This window comes from Pseudophryne corroboree, chromosome 3 (genome assembly GCF_028390025.1).
Source record: "Pseudophryne corroboree isolate aPseCor3 chromosome 3, aPseCor3.hap2, whole genome shotgun sequence".
Classification (NCBI taxonomy): Eukaryota; Metazoa; Chordata; class Amphibia; order Anura; family Myobatrachidae; genus Pseudophryne; species Pseudophryne corroboree.
The window spans coordinates 508,627,806-508,651,967 of record NC_086446.1 but is presented as its reverse complement, the minus strand read 5'-3'; the positions used below and the strand labels follow the sequence as shown (position 1 = coordinate 508,651,967).

The 24,162-nt window shown below is 46.9% G+C and overlaps 1 protein-coding gene across 1 annotated transcript in view; it reads left to right on the top strand.

The window, feature by feature from the left end:
- Window positions 1-24,162, top strand: part of USP43 (ubiquitin specific peptidase 43) — a 182,606-nt gene that overhangs the window by 133,039 nt on the left and 25,405 nt on the right. The window lies entirely within an intron of this gene.

Here is a 24,162-nt window from a genome sequence, read left to right as displayed (position 1 = left end):
GAAGCATGCGAGGGGACATGGTGCACTAATTGGGGTTTCGGTCACTTTACGAAGAAAACAACACCAAAAAAACACGTCAACCTTTTGACCTGTCGACCTAATGACCATGTCGACCTATTGTCCCTGTCGACCTTCCATGGTCAACCTAATGACTGTCAACCTAAGTTGTGTCTACCCAATGACCCATAACCATCTTATTGAGGTTTGTTGTTGAATTCAGCAGTGACATTTGCATTCTCTCTGTTTAGTGGTTGACACCTAATGGTTATTTTAGGTACTACAATGTTTTTATTTTATAAACTACGTTTTATAAGTTCTTACTTCATTCAATACATTAGTTCAAGTATGCAGATACAGAATACTATTTACAATGTATATAGAGCTGTATTTACTATAGGGCAACTAGACACGCAACATATAAACTGCAACAAATCAAGGGCTTATTTATCAACGAGTGATAAAACTTGTTGTGATTGATAAAACTCACTGCGTATGATAAATTGTGCTCCAGGCAATCTGCTCCTAACTGTCTTGTGTTTGAAATATATTAGTTAGTAGCTGATTGGCTGCAGCAGTGTTTATCATTCACATGTAGTTTTATCATTCACTACGAGATTTATCATGACTGTAATAAATGCATAGTGATATTTTTGTTGTGTATTTTAATAAACATTGGCCAATGATTTCTGTTTGTAGTTAGGAAAATGTATGTGCATTGTAATACTCACAGTGCCACACATTGCCTAGTACTTAGTGAATTTGTGCGTACGGACTATGTGATATCAATTTAAAGAAAAATTATATCTTGAATAGGAGTATTAATTATTGAGCTCCTCCAATCCGCAGCAGGATATATATATATATATATATATATATATATATATATATATATATATATAAGAGAGATATAGAGAGAGAGATGCTGCACTCACAGCATATGTAAAGAAACAACTAATAGGCCCTACACACTGGGCGATTTTTTGAAAGATATGAGCGATCTCGTTCATAAATGAACGAGAACTCGTTCATATCTTTCAGTGTGGAGACTCCAGCGATGAACGATGCGCGTCCCCGCGCTCGTTCATCGCTGGTCTCCCGTCGGCTGTACATGCAGGCCAATATGGACGACCTCGTCCATATTTGCCTGCACTTCAATGCAGCCGCGTGACGGGGGGAGTGAAGAAACTTCACTGCCCCCCCGCCGCCGGGTCGGCCGTATCCGCCGTCGGGCAGCTCGGCGGCGGGTCGGCCAGTGAGTAGGGCCCCTTAGACTCATGGAGTATCTCAACGTTTCAATTTCACATCAGAAATATTTGTCAGGAGTTAAACGTCAGGAGAGTGCCGATTTCTGGACATATACAGTACCTGTCAAAAGTTTGGACACACCGTCTCATTCAATGGTTTTTATTTATTTTAATTATTCTCTACATTGTAGATTAATACTGAAGACATCAAAACTATGAAAGAACACATATGGAATTACGTTGTAAACAAAAAAGTGTTAAACAAATCAAAATATGTTTTATATTTCTCTGACGTCCTAGTGGATGCTGGGAAGTCCATAAGGACCATGGGGAATAGACGGGCTCCGCAGGAGACTGGGCACTCTAAAGAAAAGATTAGGTACTATCTGGTGTGCACTGGCTCCTCCCTCTATGCCCCTCCTCCAGACCTCAGTTAGAATCTGTGCCCGGCCAGAGCTGGGTGCTCCTAGTGGGCATTCCTGAGCTTACTAGTAAAGAAAGTATTTATTAGGTTTTTTATTTTCAGTGAGCTTCTGCTGGCAACAGACTCACTGCTACGTGGGACTAAGGGGAGAGAAGCAAACCTACCTGCTTGCAGCTAGCTTGTGCTTCTTAGGCTACTGGACACCATTAGCTCCAGAGGGTTCGAACACAGGCACCTGTCCTCGATCGTCCGTTCCCGGAGTCGCGCCGCCGTCCCCCTTGCAGAGCCAGAAGAACAGAAGCTAGAAGATGACGAAATCGGCGGCTGAAGACTCCTGTCTTCATTAAGGTAGCGCACAGCACCGCAGCTGTGCGCCATTGCTCCCAGCACACTTACACACTCCGGTCACTGTAGGGTGCAGGGCGCTGGGGGTGGGGGCCCTGGGCTGCAATTGAAGTACCTTTGGCATAAAAATACATATATACAATCTAGCACTGTATATATGTAAAAACCCCCGCCATTATTTTTCACTGAAAGCGGGACAGAAGCCCGCCACTGAGGGGGCGGGGCCTTCTTCCTCAGCACACCAGCGCCATTTTTTCTTCACAGCTCCGCTGGAAGCAGCTCCCCAGGCTCTCCCCTGCAGTATCCAGGTACAAGACGGGTTAAAAAGAGAATGGGGGCACATAAATTTAGGCGCAAAGAATACAAAAAAAGCAGCTATTGGGTATTTCACTTACTAGCAGTGAAAATCCCTGTGTTATATAGCGCTGTGGTGTGTGCTGGCATACTCTCTCTCTGTCTCCCCAAAGGACTTTGTGGGGTCCTGTCCTCAGTCTGAGCATTCCCTGTGTGTGTGTGTGCGGTGTGTCGGTACGGCTGTGTCGACATGTTTGATGAGGAAGGTTACGTGGAGGCGGAGCAAGGGCAGATAAGTTTGGTATCGCCCCCGTCGGGGCCGACACCTGATTGGATGGATATGTGGAAGGTCTTAAATGACAATGTAAACTCCTTACATAAAAGGTTTGATGACGCTGCAGCCTTGGGACAGCCGGGGTCTCAGCCCGCGCCTGCCCAGGCGACTCAGAAACCGTCAGGGGCTCATAAACGCCCTCTATCTCAGATGGTTGACACAGATGTCGACACGGAGTCCGACTCCAGTGTCGACGATGATGAGGCACATTTGCAGTCTAAAATGACCAAGGCCATCCGATACATGATTATTGCAATGAAAGATGTATTACACATTTCTGAGAGTAACCCGGTTAATACCAAGAGGGTTTATATGTTTGGGGAGAAAAAGCAGCCAGTGACTTTTCCCTCATCTGATGAATTAAATGAATTGTGTGAAGAAGCGTGGAGTTCCCCTGATAAGAAATTAGTGATTTCTAAGAGGTTACTGATGGCGTACCCTTTCCCGCCAACGGACAGGTTACGTTGGGAAACATCCCCTAGGGTGGACAAGGCGCTGACACGCTTATCTAAAAAGGTGGCCCTGCCGTCTCAGGATACGGCCGCCCTAAAGGAGCCTGCGGATAGAAAGCAGGAAGCTATCCTGAAGTCAGTGTATACACACTCTGGTACTCTACTGAGACCTCCTATTGCTTCAGCCTGGATGTGTAGTGCTGTAGCAGCGTGGACAGATACTCTGTTAGACGACATAGATTCCCTCGACAGAGATACTGTTTTGCTAACCCTGGGCCATATCAAAGACGTCGTCTTATATATGCGAGATGCTCAGAGGGACATTTGCCTGCTGGGCTCTAGAATTAATGCTATGTCCATTTCTGCCAGGAGGGTCTTATGGACTCGGCAATGGACAGGAGATGCTGATTCTAAAAAAGCACATGGAGGTTTTGCCTTATAAGGGTGAGGAATTGTTTGGGGACGGTCTGTCGGACCTCGTGTCTACAGCGACAGCTGGAAAGTCCACTTTCTTGCCTCAGGTTTCCTCACAGCCTAAGAAAGCACCGTATTATCAAATGCAGTCCTTTCGTTCCCAAAAAGGCAAGAGGGTCAGGGGTGCATCCTTTCTTGCCAGAGGCAGGGGTAGAGGTAAGAAGCTGCACCATGCAGCCAGTTCCCAGGAACAAAAGTCCTCCCCTGCTTCCACTAAGTCCACCGCATGACGTTGGGGCTCCACAGGTGGAGCCAGGTGCGGTGGGGGCGCGTCTCCGAAACTTCAGCAGCCAGTGGGCTCGCTCACAGGGGGGTCTCTGGGCTATACAAATTGTATCTCAGGGATACAAGCTGGAATTCGAAGCGACTCCCCCCCTCCCGCCGTTACCTCAAATCAGCCTTGCCAGCTTCCCCCATGGAAAGGGAGGTAGTGCTGGCGGCAATTCACGAGCTGTACCTCCAGCAAGTGATTGTCAGGGTCCCCCTCCTTCAACAGGGAAGAGGTTACTATTCCACAATGTTTGTGGTACCGAAACCGGACGGTTCGGTGAGACCCATTCTGAATTTAAAGTCCTTGAACACTTTTATAAAGAAATTCAAGTTCAAAATGGAATCGCTCAGAGCGGTTATTGCAAGCCTGGAAGAGGGGGATTTTATGGTGTCGCTGGACATCAAAGATGCTTACTTGCATGTCCCCATTTACCCACCTCACCAGGAGTACCTCAGATTTGTGGTACAGGACTGTCATTACCAGTTCCAGACGTTGCCGTTTGGCCTGTCCACGGTACCGAGAATATTTACCAAGGTAATGGCCGAAATGATGATACTCCTTTGGCAGAAGGGAGTTATAATTATCCCGTACTTGGACGATCTCCTCATAAAGGCGAGGTCCAGGGAGCAGTTGTTGATCAGCGTAGCACTCTCTCAGGAAGTGTTGCAACAGCACGGCTGGATTCTGAATGTTCCAAAGTCGCAGCTGATTCCTACGACGCGTCTGCTTTTCCAGGGCATGTTTCTGGACACAGAACAGAAGAAGGTGTTTCTCCCGGTGGAGAAGGCCCAGGAATTAGCATCTCTGGTCAGGGACCTCCTGAAACCAAAACAGGTATCGGTGCATCACTGCACGCGAGTCCTGGGAAAGATGGTGGCTTCATACGAAGCCATTCCCTTCGGCAGGTTCCATGCGAGGGGATCTGTTGGACAAGTGGTCCGGATCGCATCTTCAGATGCATCGGCTGATCACCCTGTCCCCAAGGACCAGGGTGTCTCTTCTGTGGTGGCTGCAGAGTGCTCACCTTCTTGAGGGCCGCAGGTTCGGCATACAGGACTGGGTCCTGGTGACCACGGATGCAAGCCTCCGAGGATGGGGGGCAGTCACTCAGGGAAGAAACTTCCAAGGGCTGTGGTCAAGTCTGGAGACTTCTCTACACATAAATATACTGGAATTAAGGGCCATTTACAACGCCCTGAGTCAAGCAGAGCCCCTGCTTCGAAACCGGCCAGTGCTGATTCAGTCAGACAACATCACGGCGGTCGCCCATGTAAACCGCCAGGGCGGCACAAGAAGCAGGATGGCAATGGCGGAAGCCACAAAGATTCTTCGATGGGCGTAGAATCACGTGCAAGCACTGTCAGCAGTGTTCATTCCGGGAGTGGACAACTGGGAAGCAGACTTCCTCAGCAGACACGACCTCCACCCGGGAGAGTGGGGACTTCATCAAGAAGTCTTCCAACTGATTGCAAACCGATGGGAACTGCCACAGGTGGACATGATGGCGTCCCGCCTCAACAAAAAGCTAAAAAGATATTGCGCCAGGTCAAGGGACCCTCAGGCGATAGCTGTGGACGCCCTAGTGACACCGTGGGTGTACCAGTCGGTATATGTGTTTCCTCCTCTTCCTCTCATACCAAAAGTACTGAGAATAGTAAGAAAGAGAGGAATAAGAACAATACTCATTGTTCCGGACTGGCCAAGAAGGACTTGGTTCCCGGAACTGCAAGAAATGCGCACAGAGGACCCATGGCCTCTGCCTCTCAGACAGGACCTGCTGCAACAAGGGCCCTGTCTGTTCCAAGACTTACCGCGGCTGCGTTTGACGGCATGGCGGTTGAACGCCGGATCCTAGCGGAAAAAGGCATTCCGGATGAAGTTATTCCTACGCTGATAAAGGCTAGGAAAGACGTGACAGCAAAGCATTATCACCGTATATGGCGAAAATATGTTGCTTGGTGTGTGGCCAGGAAGGCCCCTACAGAGGAATTCCAACTGGGTCGTTTCCTGCACTTCCTACAGTCAGGGGTGACTATGGGCCTAAAATTGGGGTCCATAAAGGTCCAGATTTCGGCCCTATCCATTTTCTTTCAAAAAGAACTGGCTTCACTGCCTGAGGTTCAGACATTTGTTAAGGGAGTGCTGCATATTTGTGGCACCCTGAGATCTTAACGTTGTGTTGGATTTCCTGAAATCCCACTGGTTTGAGCCACTTAAGACCGTGGAACTGAAGTATCTCACGTGGAAAGTGGTCATGCTGTTGGCCTTAGCATCGGCTAGGCGTGTGTCGGAATTGGCGGCTTTGTCATGTAAATGCCCATATCTGATCTTCCATATGGACAGGGCAGAATTGAGGACTCGTCCCCAATTTCTCCCACAGGTGGTGTCCTCGTTTCATTTGAACCAACCTATTGTGGTGCCTGCGGCTACTCGGGACTTGGAGGACTCCAAGTTGCTGGACGTAGTCAGGGCTTTGAAAATATATGTTTCCAGAATGGCTGGAGTCAGGAAGACTGACTCGCTGTTTATCTTGCATGCCCCCAACAAGCTGGGTGCTCCTGCTTCAAAGCAAACTATTGCTCGCTGGATCTGTAGCACGATTCAGCAGGCTCATTCTGCGGCTGGATTGCCGCATCCAAAATCAGTAAAAGCCCATTCCACAAGGAAGGTGGGCTCTTCTTGGGCGGCTGCCCGAGGGGTCTCGGCTTTACAGCTTTGCCGAGCGGCTACTTGGTCGGGTTCAAACACATTTGCAAAGTTCTACAAGTTTGATACCCTGGCTGAGGAGGACCTTGTGTTTGCTCATTCGGTGCTGCAGAGTCATCCGCACTCTCCCGCCCGTTTGGGAGCTTTGGTATAATCCCCATGGTCCTTACGGAGTTCCCAGCATCCACTAGGACGTCAGAGAAAATAAGAATTTACTCACCGGTAATTCTATTTCTCGTAGTCCGTAGTGGATGCTGGGCGCCTGTCCCAAGTGCGGACTTTCTGCAATACGTGTATATAGTTATTGCTTAACTAAGGGTTATTGTTATGAGCCATCCGTTGAGTGAGGCTCAGTTGTTGTTCATACTGTTAACTGGGTAAAGGTATCACAAGTTGCACGGTGTGGCTGGTATGAGTCTTACCCTGGATTCAAAATTTCCTTTCCTTGTAATGTCAGCTCTTCCGGGCACAGTTTCCCTAACTGAGGTCTGGAGGAGGGGCATAGAGGGAGGAGCCAGTGCACACCAGATAGTACCTAATCTTTTCTTTAGAGTGCCCAGTCTACTGCGGAGCCCGTCTATTCCCCATGGTCCTTACGGAGTTCCCAGCATCCACTACGGACTACGAGAAATAGAATTACCGGTGAGTAAATTCTTATTTTTAGATTCCTCAAAGTAGCCCCCTTTTTGCTTTGATGACATCTTTGCACACTCTTGGCATTCTCTCAATCAGCTTCATGAGATAGTCTCCTGGAATGGTTTTCCAACAGTCTTGAAGGAGTTCCCAGAGGTGCTGAGCACTTGTTGGCTGCTTTTCCTTCACTCTGCGGTCCAACTCATCTAAAACCATCTCATTTGGGTTTAAGTTGGGTGGATGTGGGGACCAGATCATCTGACGCAGCACTCCATTACTTTCCTTCTTGGTCAAGTAGCCCTTACATAGCCTGGCGGTGTGTTTGGGGTAATTGTTTTGTCGAAAAACAAATGATGGTCCCAGTAAGCGCAAACCAGATGGGATGGCATGGCGCTGCAGAATGCTGTGGTAGTCATGCTGGTTAAGTGTGCCTTGAGTTTTGAATAAATCACCAACAGTGTTACCAGCAAATCACCCCCACACCATCAGACCTCCTCCTCCATGCCTCACAGTTGGAACCACACATGCAAAGACACGGCGGTTGGAACTAAAAATCTCAAATTTGGAATCATCAGACCAAAGTACAGATTTCCACTGGTCTAATGTCCATTCCTGGTGTTTCTTGGCCCAAACAATTCTCTTCTTCTTGTTGTTCATCCTCAGTAGTGGCTTCTTCGCAGCAATTCGACCATGAAGGCTTGATTCACACAGTCTGCTCTGAACGGTTGATGTTGAGATTTGTCTGCTACTTGAACTCTGAAGAATTTATGTGGCCTTTAATCTGAGGTGCTGTTAAGTAGCAGTTTCTGAGGCTGGTATCTCTGATGAACTTATCCTCTGCAGCAGAGGTTACTCTTGGTCTTCCTTTCCTGGGGCGGTCCTCATGAGAGCCAGTTTCATCATAGCGTTTGATGGTTTTTGCAACTGCACTTGAGGATACATTCAAAGTTCTTGAAATTTTCCGTATCGACTGACCTTCATGTCTTAAAGTAATGATGAAATGTCGTTTCTCTTTGCTGAGTTGAATGGTTCGTGCCATAATATGGATTACAACAGTAGTCAAATAGGGGTGTCCACTGTGTACTATACCTCTGCACAACACAACTGATGGTCTCAAACACAAAAGGCAAGTAATTCCACAGATTGACTCTTGACAAGGCACACCTGTTAATTCAAAACTATTCCAGGAGACCACCTCATGAAGCTGATTGAGAGAATGCCAAGAGTGTGCAAAGCTGTCATCGAAGCAAAAGGGGGCAGTGGCGCACGCAGGGGGTGTTTCCAAGTAACTGGATACCCCCCCTGATGACCTGAGTTTAATGTTTTAGAGACGGAGACCACTTTGTCTCCGTCTCAGCAAAAGCCGCGATCGCAGGGCAGCAACATCAGAGAGCTACATTGCTCTCTACAAACAGATGGTCGGAGGGAGCTGCTGGCTGCGCATGCTCAACCACAGCAGCTCCCTCCTTCTTCTTAGTGGCGCCTGTCTGCTGCAAGCCCATGGGCTGCTATGTACATATAAATGTAGTACTGTACCTTATGTAAGTGTGCGTATGTAGTATGTATGTTTGTGTGTGTGCTTGTTTATTTATGTGTGTGTGTGTATGTATGTGTACTGTATGTATGTACAAATGTGTGCTATATATATATATATATATATATATAACACACACACACATTCATACATTCTGTGGAATATATATATATATATATATATATGTGTGTGTGTGTGTATATATCTATCTATCTATCTATCTATCTATCTATCTATCTATCTATCTATCTATCTATCTATCTATCTATCTATATCCAGAGAAGTTGCACTCGCATACTGAACTGTCACAACTGCTGGGGTGCAATAACCAGGGATCAGTCCCATCCAGAAGCTGTCTCAAACTTAGAAAAAGTGACAAGGAACGCACTCACCAGTCTTCTTCAATGGTGAAAATAAGATTTCTTTAATTCAGCTCACATAGGGGTATATTTACTAAACTCCCGATTTTGACCGATTTGGTGTTTTTTCTTCAAAGTGTCATCTCGGGAATTTACTAAACTCAAATCTCGGCAGTGATGAGGGCATTCATATTTTTTTGGAAGTCAAAGTTAAAAAATACGAATGAATACACCATCGGTCAAACGTGGCTGTTTAGGTATACAACTCGGTAATTTACTATGCATTCGTATTTGAAATCTCTACCGTGAAAGTGCATTGGCGGCCGTGAAAAAGAGCGAATCTTAAAAAAAGGCTGTAAAAAAATAGGCCTGCTTTTGAGAAGCGTGTTTACATGTGTTTACAATTCTACATTAATCACACCTTCATTTTTGGTCCTTTAAAAGGGTAACAAGCAAATTTTTAACATCTCTCACTCTGAAATGGCTGCTGCCGTGTGTAGTACTGTTTTTTTTTTTTGGGCCTGTGGGATACCTGAGAGTGCTCCAGCAGGCTACAATAAACCAGGGCCACGAAACTGACCATGGTCAGCAGGTTGTCCAGGTTCTGCGGAGGCTGCGCAGGGCTCGTTTTTTTAGGGGGCATTTAAAGTTTAACGCATTGGCCGATGACCCACTCATACAAATGTTCTGGCTACATACAAACATTGTTTCCCGTCTGTATGACCTTGTCAAACTGAACCTAGACCATGAGACAGCACGCTCTCGCTCTGTCTCAGGCCTGGACAAACTCCTGGCTGTGTTGCACTTTATGGCTACTGTCAGCTTTCACGCTGTGACTGGCGATGTAATTTCTATCTCACAGGCCACCTTTTCTAAATTTTCAAATCAGGTAAGTTAACACATACATACTCCTCTATGTCAGTGGCGTGCGGTGAGGTCAGAGGCTGGTGAGGCACTACAGCCATAATGTCCGCCGAATCCTGCCGATGACCCCTACCGCCGCCGAGCCAATGCCCACTACTGCCACTTAGCCGATGCCTGCTGCCACCGCCAATGGCTTACAAACTAGCCCACCATCAACTGACCCAGCCCTCCGCCACTAATTTGCACCTCAGTCCGATGCCGCCAATGCCCGCTGCCTGCCTGCTCATCATACTTGTGATATATTGTACATTTTTATAGAAAAAAATAAAAATTAGTGTTTGGGAAGGAGGACATAAATGCAATTGTGTTGTCCAGGGCTTACATTAACTTAATGGAGAAGGATCTGAATGGGTTAAAAAATGTAAAAAAAAAAATGCGTGAGGTCCCCCTTCCTAAGTATAACCAGCCTCGGGCTCTTTGAGCCGGTCCTGGTTGTTTAAATACTGGGAAAAAATTGGACAGGGGTTCCCCGTATTTGGACAACCAGCACCGGGTTCTTAGACCGGTCCTGGTTCCAAAAATACGGGGGACAAAAGATGTAGGGGTCCCCCGTATTTTTAAAACCGGCACCGGACTCCACTAGCCAGGGACATAATGCCACAGCCGGGGGACACATTTATATAGGTCCCTGCGGCCGTGGCATTACCCCCCCAACTAGTCACCCCTGGCCGGGGTTCCCTGGAGGAGTGGGGACCCCTTAAATCAAGAGGTCCCCCCCTCCAGGCACCCAAGGGCCAGGGGTGAAGCCCGAGGCTGTCCCCAGCACCCCTGGGCGGTGCTGGGTGCCGGGCTGATAGCCATAAGTGTGTATAAAAAAGAATATTGTTTTTTGTTGTGGAACTACAAGGCCCAGCAAGCCTCCCCCGCTTGCTGGTACTTGGAGAACCTCAAGTGCCAGCATGCGGGGTAATAACAGGCCCGCTGGTACCTGTAGTTCTACAACAACAAAAAATACCCAAATAAAAACACAACACACACACCGTGAAAGTAAAAAATTTATTAAAACACACTTACACACTCACACATACTTACCTACATCCCACGCCGGTCACGTCCACTTGTCCAGTAGTATCCAATAGGTGGTTCCTGTAAAAATGAGAGAGAGATCACTTCCCTACATCCCACGCCGGTCACGTCCACTTGTCCAGTAGAATCCAAAAGGGGTACCTGTAAAAATGAAAATTATACTTACAAACAAAGTAATCCACAGGAGGAGAGCGAGAGAGAGAGAGAGAGAAATTAATGAATATTATGCCCTCGCTGACGCAGGAAGACGTTAGCACAGACGGGGGAGAGTGCTGCTGCTAACTGGGATGATGGAGCAGGCTCCCCCAATAGTTGTGAGCCTAGTAGCTGTACCCCTAGTAGCTTTGCCCCCTGTAGCAGTGCCCCGAGTAGTTGTGGCCCCTGTAGTTGTGCCCCCAGTCGCTGTGCCCCTTGCAGCTGTGCCCCCTGTAGCTTTGCCCCTTGTGGCTGTGCCCCCCAGTTGCTGTGCCCCTTGTACTTGTGCCCCTTGTTGTTGTGCCCCTGTTGTTGCGCCCCCCAGTTGCTGTGCCCCTTGTTGTTGCGCCCCTGTTGCTGTGCCCCTTGTTGTTGCGCCCCCCAGTTGCTGTGCCCCTTGTAGTTGTGCCCCCAGTCGCTGTGCCCCCAGTAGTTGTGACCCCAGTCGCTGTGCCCCTTGTAGCTTTGCCTCTAGCTGTGCCCGAAGTAGTTGTGCCCCCTGTCGCTGTGCCCCCAGTTGCTTTGCCCCCAGTAGCTGTGACCCCTGTAATTGTGCCCCCAGTTGCTGTGCCCCTTGTAGTTGAGCCCCCCAATTGCTGTGCCCCTTGTAGTTGTGCCCCCCAGTTGCTGTGCCCCCAGTTGCTGTGCCCCTTGTAATTGTGCCCCCCAGTTGCTGTGCCCCCAGTTGCTGTGCCCCTTGTAATTGTGCCCCCCAGTTGCTGTGCCTCTTGTACTTGTGCCCCTTGTACTTGTGCCCCTTATAGCTGTGCCCCTTATAGCTGTGCCCCTTGTTGTTGTGCCCCCCAGTTGCTGTGCCCCTGTTGCTGTGCCCCCTGTTGATGCGCCCCCCTGTTGCTGTGCCCCCCAGTTGCTGTGTCCCTCTTGATGTGCCCCCCAGTTGCTGTGCCCCTGTTGTTGTGCCCCCCAGTTGCTGTGCTCCTTGTTGTTGTGCCCCCCAGTTGCTGTGCCCCTCTTGCTGTGCCAGTTGCTGTGCCCCCCAGTTGCTGTGCCCCAGTTGCTGTGCCCCAGTTGCTGTGCCCCCCAGTTGTTGTGCCCCTCTTGCTGTGCCCCAACACAAACACATAAAAAAATAAAAAAAAACACACACATACTTACCGCTCCTGCAGCGCTGTCCTCCGTCCGTCCGCCGCCGGCTCGTCTCTTCTGTACTATGGGAGAGACGTCATGACTCATGACGTCTCTCCCATAGTAGCGGCGCTGGCTGCAGCGGGCGCCCACACAGCTCACGGCGCCTGCTGCAGCCGGGAAGGGGGTGATTGGACAGCGGATCCAGCACTGGATCCACTGGGCCAATCACATCTGGACACTGACAGGGGCGTGCATTCATCGCACACCCCTGTCATTGCGGCACCAGTATAGGTGCCGCTTGTCCATTCATTTTCAATGGGCTTTCACAGCCCATTGCTGCGCCCCGCTCCCTGCCCGCCCCCCGCTGCCCGGAGTTTTAATGTTAGCAGCGGGAGGCACCTCTCCCGCTGCCTCCCACCCTCACAAGCTGCCACAGGGGGGGAATTATTAAAATAAGGAAAAAAGATATTGATAACAGACTCTGTTATAAATATCTTCTTTTTATTATTTTAATCATTATGACAGGGGAGGCACTGTCTCCCCTGACTGCACGTCCCTGCTCTATGTCTAAGTTGTGCTTCTGTTATGTAATATAACACAGTATTGTATTTTAAACACGTCATGACACTCACCTTATATTTTGAAATGTCCACTCAGGTTTGGGATGCTTTGTATCCACACATAGATGCCTCTATCTGCTTCCCTACCCAGGAGTCGTAGTGGCATGCAGTCAGGGTATCTTTCTATGAGCTTGCAGGCATGCCCAATGTGCTGGGTGCCATAGATTGCACACATGAAGTAAACAGTCAGCAAGTAGAGGAGATAGAAACATCTTGCCACAGTGTGAGGCAGGTAAGCCAGTAACTGATTATGCGTCATTTTACAGGTAACTCTTAATTTATCTAACTGAACATTGGCTAACCCCAAACATAAAATATATGTATTTATGAATTATGTTTGTGAAGCGTTTTTGTTTGATATTAGGCATGTTGTTTACAATTACTCAATAACATTGTCAGATTACCCTGTCAGTCAATAACAAATTAAACATTACACATATAGCATTTGAGTTATTTATTATCTTAAACACTATAATTGTGTTGGGCACAAATCTAGAATCGTGAGTTTTATATGACAAAACTTTATTATTTCTCTAACGTCCTAGTGGATGCTGGGGACTCCGTAAGGACCATGGGGAATAGACGGGCTCCGCAGGAGACTGGGCACTCTAAAGAAAGATTTAGTACTACCTGGTGTGCACTGGCTCCTCCCTCTATGCCCCTCCTCCAGACCTCAGTTAGAATCTGTGCCCGGCCAGAGCTGGGTGCTTTTAGTGAGCTCTCCTGAGCTTGCTAATAAGAAAGTATTTATTCAAAAGGAACTGGCTTCTCTTCCTGAAGTTCAGACGTTTGTTAAGGGAGTGCTACATATTCAGCCCCCTTTTGTGCCACCAGTGGCACCTTGGGATCTCAACGTGGTGTTGGGTTTCCTGAAATCCCACTGGTTTGAGCCACTTAAGACCGTGGAGCTGAAGTATCTCACGTGGAAAGTGGTCATGCTATTGGCCTTAGCTTTGGCTAGGCGTGTGTCAGAATTGGCGGCTTTGTCATGTAAAAGCCCCTATCTGGTTTTCCACATGGACAGGGCAGAATTACAGACTCGTCCACAATTTCTGCCAAAGGTGGTGTCATCTTTTCATTTGAACCAACCTATAGTGGTGCCTGCGGCTACTCGGGACTTGGAGGATTCCAAGTTGCTTGATGTGGTCAGGGCTTTGAAGATCTGTGTAGCCAGGACTGCTGGAGTCAGGAAAACTGACTCGCTGTTTATCCTGTACGCCCCCAACAAGTTGGGGGCTCCTGCTTCAAAGCAAACTATTGCCCGCTGGATCTGTAACACGATTCAGCAGGCTCATTCTGCGGCTGGATTGCCGCATCCAAAATCTGTAAAGGCCCATTCCACAAGGAAAGTGGGCTCTTCTTGGGCGGCTGCCCGAGGGGTCTCGGCATTACAGCTTCGCCGAGCAGCTACTTGGTCGGGTACAAACACATTTGCTAAGTTCTACAAGTTTGATACCCTGGCTGAGGAGGACCTTGTGTTCGCCCATTCGTTGCTGCAGAGTCATCCGCACTCTCCCGCCCGTTTGGGAGCTTTGGTATAATCCCCATGGTCCTTACGGAGTCCCCAGCATCCACTAGGACGTTAGAGAAAATAAGATTTTACTCACCGGTAAATCTATTTCTCGTAGTCCGTAGTGGATGCTGGGCGCCCGTCCCTAGTGCGGACTTTCTGCAATACGTGTATATAGTTATTGCTTAATAAAGGGTTATGTTATGTTGGCATCCATTGTTTGATGCCCTGTTGTTATTCATACTGTTGACTGGATCAGTTTATCACAAGTTAAACGGTGTGATTGGTGTGGCTGGTATGAGTCTTACCCGGGATTCCAAAATCCTTTCCTTATAATGTCAGCTCTTCCGGGCACAGTTTCCTTAACTGAGGTCTGGAGGAGGGGCATAGAGGGAGGAGCCAGTGCACACCAGGTAGTACTAAATCTTTCTTTAGAGTGCCCAGTCACCTGCGGAGCCCATCTATTTCCCATGGTCCTTACGGAGTCCCCAGCATCCACTACGGACTACGAGAAATAGATTTACCGGTGAGTAAAATCGTATTTTTTGTTGCTTGCTCATTTTTTTTTTTTTGGTGGCTGCAGAGGATTCTGTTGGCAGATTGGGCCGTGTTCTGCTTGATCGCCTAACTGGGGAGGAAATTGGGGTCTGGCTAGGGGTGGTTGTCCCCAAGCTTGAGCCTTGTTGCTGGGCTGCCAACAAATTGATGTTTTGGCTCAGGTTGTTGATGCTTGCTGTCAGTTGTGTTGTTGCGGCTGTGTTGTTGGCGACTATTCTGGACATACTTTCTGTGATGAACTGATTGCTCTGGATTAGTTGTATGAGGGCTTGTTGCTGGCGGTTTTGTTAGTCCATGATGCGTTGAAAGCTTCCTATCATTTGGCTGTTGTCTGCTCTCATTTGTTCCATGCTATTGGCCACTCTGCCAAGTTGTACAATCAGTCTGTCTCGGTAGATGATGTGGCAGACTGGCAAGGTATTGGCTGTGGTTTTGCAGACAGGCATAGTGTTGGGCCTGTTGTGTGGACCAACTGGACCAAAAGTCTTGTCCCATTTGTGGCTGGGGTGGTGTTGGGCTCAATTGTTGGGTGGGGGTTGTTTGGGGTGGGGGAGTAATGTCAGCCGGCGTGGTTGGCTGGTTCGGATCAACTGCTTGCATGTGTAGTGTGAAAGTTTGCTGCAAGTCAGTTTCCTGCTGGGTATCCTGGGGCATGATGTCTGGATCTGTATGGGGTTTAAGACAGCCACAATTTAGTTACTGTTGGGCTTCTGCTTTTATTGTGCTTTACGACAACATGCATTACTTCTTAATATGCATGTAGAAAATTATAAATAGAGTGTGGGTAAACTTATGATTATATTGGACATTATATTTAAAAAATGTGGCTTCTTTGGTTCCCTACTCATTACAACAATCTTTAAGGTAAATGTTGGGCTATGAGCTTAACTTAATGGTCAAACACGTAGAAATGTAAAAATGCTACATTACACCCTTTACATATTATGTTTAAAGCTTCCTTTTGGCCAAAAAACAGAATACATTAAATGTGTACAACAATACACTCATACATTGTTAAAGGCTGTCAGTCTTTCCCAGTACACATTTTCAATTATAGTGAAAAAACATATACTTAAAAATATGGTTGGCATAAGTGGCCACACCTATTTAGCGCATGTTGTTAATTTGAGATGTGTACCACGAAATAATGCTTACCATGGGGTCAAATTACTAAGATTGAATTTGTTTTTAAGATGGGATGTTGTCCATAGCAACCAATAACATTGCAGGGATTATATTCGAGAAGGTGCTGTATTAATGTTAGGGAGAATAGGATTGGTTGGTATGGGCAACATCACATCTTAAATAGAAGTCCCATCTTAGTAACGTTACCCACATGTGTTTGCTGGTGTTGCTTACTACAAGGATGAGTGTATGCTTTAGTTTTTTTTGGTAAAACACTGTGGAAAATGCATTTAATTTAAATAAATAAGGTTTACTCACCAGCCAGCTGAGGGGATTGTGGCTCATCGCTTTGTGGACTGGCCAAAATGGCTTCTGGTGGCTGAGCCAACACAGTTGAGATGCGCCGTTGTGGTGGTGAGGATGCGGGTGTAGTTACCGCCTCAAGACGGCGTCACTTACTACCCATCTTCTGGAGACTGCCAGACCCCTGCGAATGTCGTCTTAGTGGAGTGCGGTGCGATGATGAAGTTCCTATGGGATAATATAAACATTATAATTCTGTCTTTCTATGGGGTCTATTCATAAAAAAGTGAAAAGTGTGGAGAAGTGAGCCAGTGGAGAAGTTGACCATGGCAACCAATCAGCATTAACGTAACATTTATAATTTGCATACTTTAAAATTATACAGAGCCACTGATTGGTTGCCATGGGCAACTTCTCCACTGACTCACTGCTCCACTCTTTTAACTGCTTCTTGAATAGAGCCCTATGTGTTTACAGAATATGTGTACCCACAACATTCTTACCTGCATCGCCAGCATCCGCATCTCTTGCCAGTGGGGTTTGTGTCCTGGCTGTGCTGGCTCTCTTTCGTACTGTTGAAATAGGAATTTTGACCTTATGATCATTATATTGTGAATACATATTTACTCCAAAACATTATTGTGATGTGGACATATGAAGAACATTAAGACAATTAAACTAAACTTGGCTTATGCTTTTCTGGCTGACTCCATTGGGTGTGTATACTTTAATTATGAACCAATTACAACAAACAATCCATACCCTAAGGCAGGCATGTCCAAACTGCAGCCCCCCAGCTGTTGGGAAACTACATATCCCAGCATGCCCTGACCCAGTTTTGTTGTCAGAGAATGGTAAAGCTGTGTCAGGGCATGCTGGGATATGTAGTTTCACAACAGCTGGAGGGCCGCAGATGCCCTAAGATGCATAATTAACAATATTATACAACTACAAAACCAACCGTGGAACTTTAACACAACAAGAATATTAGTCTGTTAGAAACATAAAAATTGGAGCCACAAATAACTCACAATAAGCAAATATATTATTATCCATAAAAAAATTACAAATTATTCTGCGGCAATAATCACATCTTGCACACAAAGGCCTATCCACAACAACATACATTAACCAAAAAAACATTAAATAAAATGTATTAAACATTCATGAAAACACATGAGTCACACTTCATTTAAATGAAAAAAATAAATAAAACCACAAAAAAATTAAAAATAAATAAATTTGATGCTGCAAAAGGGACAGGACAACTGCTAACTTCACAAGACAAAGGGAAACAACATAACTATTTATGCTAAAAAAAAACAACACCAACACATTTCAATAATTAAGCCACTTACAAACAGAATCAGCTACAATACATTTCACACAACTAAGGACAAAGCACATGTTAAAATAATATAAATATTGTACCACAAACTCACCATCCTGCCTTGGACGATCCGAATCCCGGACATAAGTCGCACCAACCACTTCTGTGACGGAATAAGGGACCGCACAGGCTCCTCCCAATCACAATATGACGCTCTGAAGGGATGACCACCCCCTGTTTGCCTGGCAGACTTTGCCTCCTTGGCCATCTTCGCCTTGACACGGCGCTTGATATCGTAGAAACGCTTACGACACGTGTCCTCGGTCCTCCTCACCACACCCTCACTATTAACTGCCGCTACTACCTTCCCCCACAGAACACTCTTCCTGCGTGAAGGTACCTTGGCAGCATCATGGCCAAACAGCTGATGATGATGTTTCATCAGCTCCCGCACCAATGCGACATTCTCTGCATAGGTGAACTTCACATTGCGCCCAGTCTTTGTAGTGGTGCGTGGCTGCGGAGCAACAGCACCATCACTCTCACTCGAGGCCGCAGCAGCAAACTCCCCCTCCACCTCACTCACCTCCTCCCCCTCACTCACCTCCTCCACCTCACTCACCTCTGACTGGGACATATTCAGGACAAACAACGAATAACAATTACAAAAAAAACACACACAACACACTCCTCCACCACACACCACACACACACACACACACACACACACACACACACACACACACACACACACACACACACACACACACACACTCACAAACAATGACAATAGACTGATTAGTTTTTTTGTCTTTGTAAAAAAAAAAAAAACAGACTTTTAAATAATTACACAACAAGTATGACAAGACTACTTACACACACACACTACAGCACTCAGCAATCGCAAAAAACCACCTCCAAACCACAAAATACTTCAAACTACTCACCAACACCAAACATCACTTCCTCTCACCTCTTCACTAGCTAAACCCACGAGGTTCGGTCGGTTTGGGGCGGTTTTATAGTAATGAGCACAGACACTCCTCCATCAGGAAACAAACCAATCACGGACGAGTGACAAAAACGAAAGTTAGAGAAAAATTGCGTCCGGGAACGGAGAAACACTGCCGTAACATACAAATGACGCATTCGTTAAAAAAGACCCAACACGGCCGCAAAAACACCGGCCGCATTCTACATTTAAAAAACACGAATGACATCGACATCGAAAAATGAGGACAATCAAAATACGACAGCTTAGTAAATGAGGCGTAAAAAAAAACAAAAAGTTGCAAATTCACACATTCGATGTCATTCGTGTTTAATTACACTCCAAATCGACACAGATACGAATTTTAGTAAATATACCCCATAGTTTACAGGGTCAGGGTCAACGTTTTGTTCCTCTATGGAACCTTTGTCAAGACCAAAATTTTAGGCTGCCATCTCCCCGGAGATGGCAGCTTAAATTTTGGAAACCCCCCAAAGTAAATCCTGCGTTTGCCCCTGGGAGCTACTTTGAGGAATCTAAAATATAAAACATATTTTGATTTGTTTAACCCTTTTTTTTTTTTACAACGTAATTCCATATGTGTTCTTTCATAGTTTTGATGTCTTCAGTACTAATCTACAATACAGAAAATAATTAAATAAATAAAAACCATTGAATGAGAAGGTGTCCATCAAACTTTTAACTGCTACTGTATATACTGTGTGTGTGTGTATGTATGTATGTATGTATATATATATATATATATATATATATATATATATATATATATATATATATATATATATATATATATATATATATATACATCCTTAAGGGATATTGGGGGAGACTTAGTATGATGGGTATAGACGGGGTCCAAAGGAGCCAGTGCACTTTAAATTTTCTTCACTGGGTGTGGTGGCTCCTCCCCTCTATGCCCCCTCCCACAGGCAGTTTAGAAAAAAAGTGCCCTCAGGAGAGGATGCACATCTCTGAGCTCCAGAGAGTTTTCTTCAATTTATTTTTCTTGTTTGTTATTTTCGGTATACCGTTTGGGCAACAGCATACCTGCATAATGGGAGTTGGGGGGGAAGCGGTCACCGGCCTTTGCAAGGTGCAGAGCCCCGCTTCCCCGCTGCAGGACCACCGTCCTGAGGGGTTGTTGTTCAGCGGGGCACTGCGCCTTGGCTGTCACAGCCGCACACCCCCAACACTGCTTGAAGGTGACGTCTGTGGTAAATAGAAACCAAGGGGCCCCACTAGGGGCGCCCCCAGTTCAAAGTGAGGCTGAACACGGGCGTGGCATACGGGACCCTCCTGGGGGGGTCCTGCTAGAGCCCCCCATGTAGACTGGCTATAAATTGCTTGTACTAGCACTTGTGTGGCTGTTTGTTTGTTTGTTTGTTTGTTTTTTTTCAAAAGTTTTTATTGACAGGAGGAATCAGTAACATACAATTTATGTATACAGTACAGCTAAATATGACAAAAATAAAATGTACCAGCAGTATTTTACAGCAGACAAAAGGAGAGATAGAAACCAAACTTTGATCAAAATATACACAGAATGGTACGTCAAAGAAAAAGCTTATCTAGGTATACAGGTGCAATATACTGGTATGTCCCTGATTAGAAGTGACTCAGAAGGGAGCACCGGAGTCAAGGACTTCTAAATTATACCACCTGGTGTCCTAAAACACTTCCGTAAAGCTTCCTTAATTAATGGGAAGAGACTACCAACATACGGGAGCCATATATTAAAATGCTTCTCCGTTAACTTTTCTTTTTGTAACGTGGTGTTGGTCCAATCTAAGTGAAAAAGATGCGAAAGTCTAGGGTGAAGTAATGGAATGGAGACTGGGTCAGTAGAAATTCATTGGGAGAGGATCTTTTTTTTTTTTTAGCGGCGGCTGCCAATTTGATTAATAAGATACGGTTCCCTTTAGATAAGGTAGTGGGGGGGAGATTGAGGGTAGGTACCCCAAAAGGCCCTTGTGTGATGTTTTTAAGCAAAACTGAGACATTACCAGTATAAATAGTCACTGTAGCTCCTGCGCCATTGGGGGGGCGGAGCTACCTCAGAGCGGGACCAGAGGCATTTTGGCACATTCCTCTGCTTAATGCAGCCACAGACAGCGCACACACAGCGCTTCCTGCCTCACAAGACACGCTGGAAAACTGATACAGGGTGTAGCAAAGGGGGAGAGCCGCTATTGTACACTATCTGCGTTCTCTGTAGGACAGAATTTCTTAGTGTTTACTGTGATATAGTAAGCTGACAACCTCACTGGGGCTGGTGTGCTGGTGTCCTTCTCTCTCTGTGTCTCCTCTCACATACAGTAGGACAGGCTTGCTAATATTACTGTCTGTGTGTATGTGTATGTTATTGTGTTTACTGTGAAACATGGGTAAACAAAAACTGTGCAGTATATGCCACACCAGATTCTCTCCATTGTCATCTGCTTCTGTTTCAGGTGACAAATGCAGCCAATCTTCACAACTCAGTGAAGAGGTTGGGGGAGAGTGTTCAGAGCCCACATGGCTGTCTCTTAAAAGTATGATGTCTGATGTGTCATCACTAATCACTGCTAATGTGTAGAAAACTTAGCTACTACAACAAGCTGTTGCAGATTTAGCTGCTCGGGCAGATGTTACACAGCCCCCTCCTCTCATGCAGGGCCACAAAAGCGTGGTTTGCATGCTCTACTATCTGACACAGATGATGTACAGAAGGATGGGGAGGACTTAGACCCCATTAGTGGGGATCCTGATTCTGCTCAAGGTATTGAACCCCTAATTATGGCTGTTCGGGACGTGTTAAAGCTCCCTCTAGAGGACACTGCCTCACAGCAGTAGTTTTTATTTACACAAAACCAGCCTGATGCCACTTTCCCTGATTCCGCAGAGTTAGATCACCTATTCCAGCTGGCCTGGAAAAATCCAGACAAAAAATTTCAAGTGTCAAAAAAGTTTTTGCGCACTATCCCATTTGCTCCTGAAGGTAGGAAATTTTGGGAGGAACCCCCGGGGGTTGATGTGTCAGTCTCTTGCCTGTCCAAAAAGGTGGTGCTGCCTGCCCCAGGCTTCTTTACCATAAAGGATCCTGGGGATAGGAAAATAGAAGCCACGCTCAAATCTATTTTACGTGGCAGCGGGTGTCTCGCAAACACCGGTCATTGCGGGTTGCTGGATGACCCATGCCATTCATTCCTGGGTCACTAAAATTCAGAATGGCCTCTCCAGGGCTATGCCTCTAGTCACTATGGTGACCCTCCCTAAGCACATTCAGTACACTACACGCGTCCTGGTGTGATTCGCTTAAGTAGATGAGTAATATTAATGTTAGGACTTCTGCCATGACAGTGTCGGTGCGCAGGGCCTTGTGGTTGCGTCAGTGGATAGCGGACGCGGAATACAAATGCAGTGTGGAACCCCTCCCCTTTTCAGGGGAATGGCTCTTTGGGGTTTAGTTGGATACATGGATTTCCAAAGTTACGGCTGGGAAATCCACGTTTCTCCCCTCTGGGGCCCCGCCGGCGAGACGCTCCTATCCGGGGCCGTCTGTTCAGTCGTTTCGATCTAATAGATTTCGCTCTAAGGTCAGAGGTGACACCAATGCGGCTAGATTCACCAGAGGTAAGTCAAGAAAACCTGCTAGCACCAGCTCTCGGGAACAATCCACCAGTTCTGCTTCCACTAAGGCCTCAGCATGACGGTGTCCACCCACCACGAGGGGATCTCGAGGTGGGAGCTCAACTGCGTCACTTCAGCCGCATCTGGGAGACTTCCTGCCAAGATACCTGGGTCAGGGATCTCGTTTCTCAAGGCTACAAGCTGGAGTTCGACAGTGCTCCTCCCCAACAATTTTCCAAATCAAGCTTACCAGCTTTGGAGGATATGCGGGTTACGTTGCAACAGGCCATCTTACAGTTGGCCCAGTCCCAAGTCATTGTTCCAGTACCAATTCCACAACAAGGCAAGGGTTATTGCTCCAACCCGTTTGTGGTGCCGAAACCAGATGGTTCGGTAAGGCCCATTTTGAATCTAAAATCCTTGAACCCTTACCTGAAGGTGTTCAAGTTTAAAATGGAACACTTGCGAGCAGTGATTGCGGGCCTGGAAGACCAGGAATTCATGGTTTCCTTGGATATCAAGGACGCCTGTCTCCATATTCCGATTTGGCCGCCTTATCAGGCGTACCTGAGGTTTGCCCTGCTGGACAATCACTACCAATTCCAGGCACTACCCTTCGGCCTGTCCACAGCTCCAAGGGTGTTCACGAAGGTGATGGAGATGATGTTCCAGCTCCATGTCCAGGGAGTCAATATTGGGGGTCATTCTGAGTTGGTCGCTCGCTGCCGTTTTTTGCAGCGCAGCGAACAGGTTACTACTATGCATGTGTATGCACCGCAGTGCGCAGGCGCGTCGTACGGGTACAAAGCGGATAATTGCTGGGCGATGGATTTAACGAAGAATCCATTCGCACAGCCGATCGCAAGGAGATTGACAGGAAGAGGACGTTTGTGGGTGGCAACTCACCGTTTTCAGGGAGTGTTTGGAAAAACGCAGGCGTGTCCAAGCGTTTGCAGGGCGGGTGTCTGATGTCAATTTCGGGACCAAAAAGACTGAAGTGATCACAAGGGCTGATTAAGTCCAAAGCTACTCAGAAACTGCAAAAAACTTTTTCGTCCCTCTCGGCTGCACACGCGTTCACACACTTGCAAAGCGAAAATACACTCCCCCGTGGGCGGCGACTAAAAGTAGCTAGCGAGCGATCAACTCGGAATGAGGGCCTTTGTTCTTTACCTGGACGATCTTCTGATAAAAGCAAGATACAGGGACCTTTTGCTGCTCCATATTGACTGCACTATCCAACTTCTGTCACACCATTGGTGGATCCTCAACTTACAGAAGGCCCACCTGGAGCCGACTCAGCGGCTCCTGTCCCTGGGGATGTTACTGGATACTGTAGCCCGGAAGGTGTTCCTACCAGAAGACAAGATGAAAACACTTAAGGAGATGGTCGAGTGTCCATCCATCTTTGCATAAGATTGTTGGGAAAGATGGTCGCCTCATACGAGGCGATCCAATATGGGAGGTTCCATGCCAGAACTTTTCAGCTGGATCTCCTGAGCAAATGGTCCGGATCACATCTTCAGATGCACCGGACGATACGGCTGTCGCCTCAAGCCAGGATTTTCCCCCTGTGGTGGCTGCAATCCTCCAATCTCCTGTAAGGCCGGAGTTTCGGGTTTCTGGATTGGATCCTCCTCACAATGGATGCGAGTCTGAGAGGATAGGAAGCGTTCACCCAAGGGGCACAGTTCCAGGGCAGGAGGTCAGCCTACGTTGCCCTCCTTCCGATCATCATTCTGAGACTTTGGGTGATCTACTATGCTCTGCTTCAGGCCTCTCCTCTGCTCA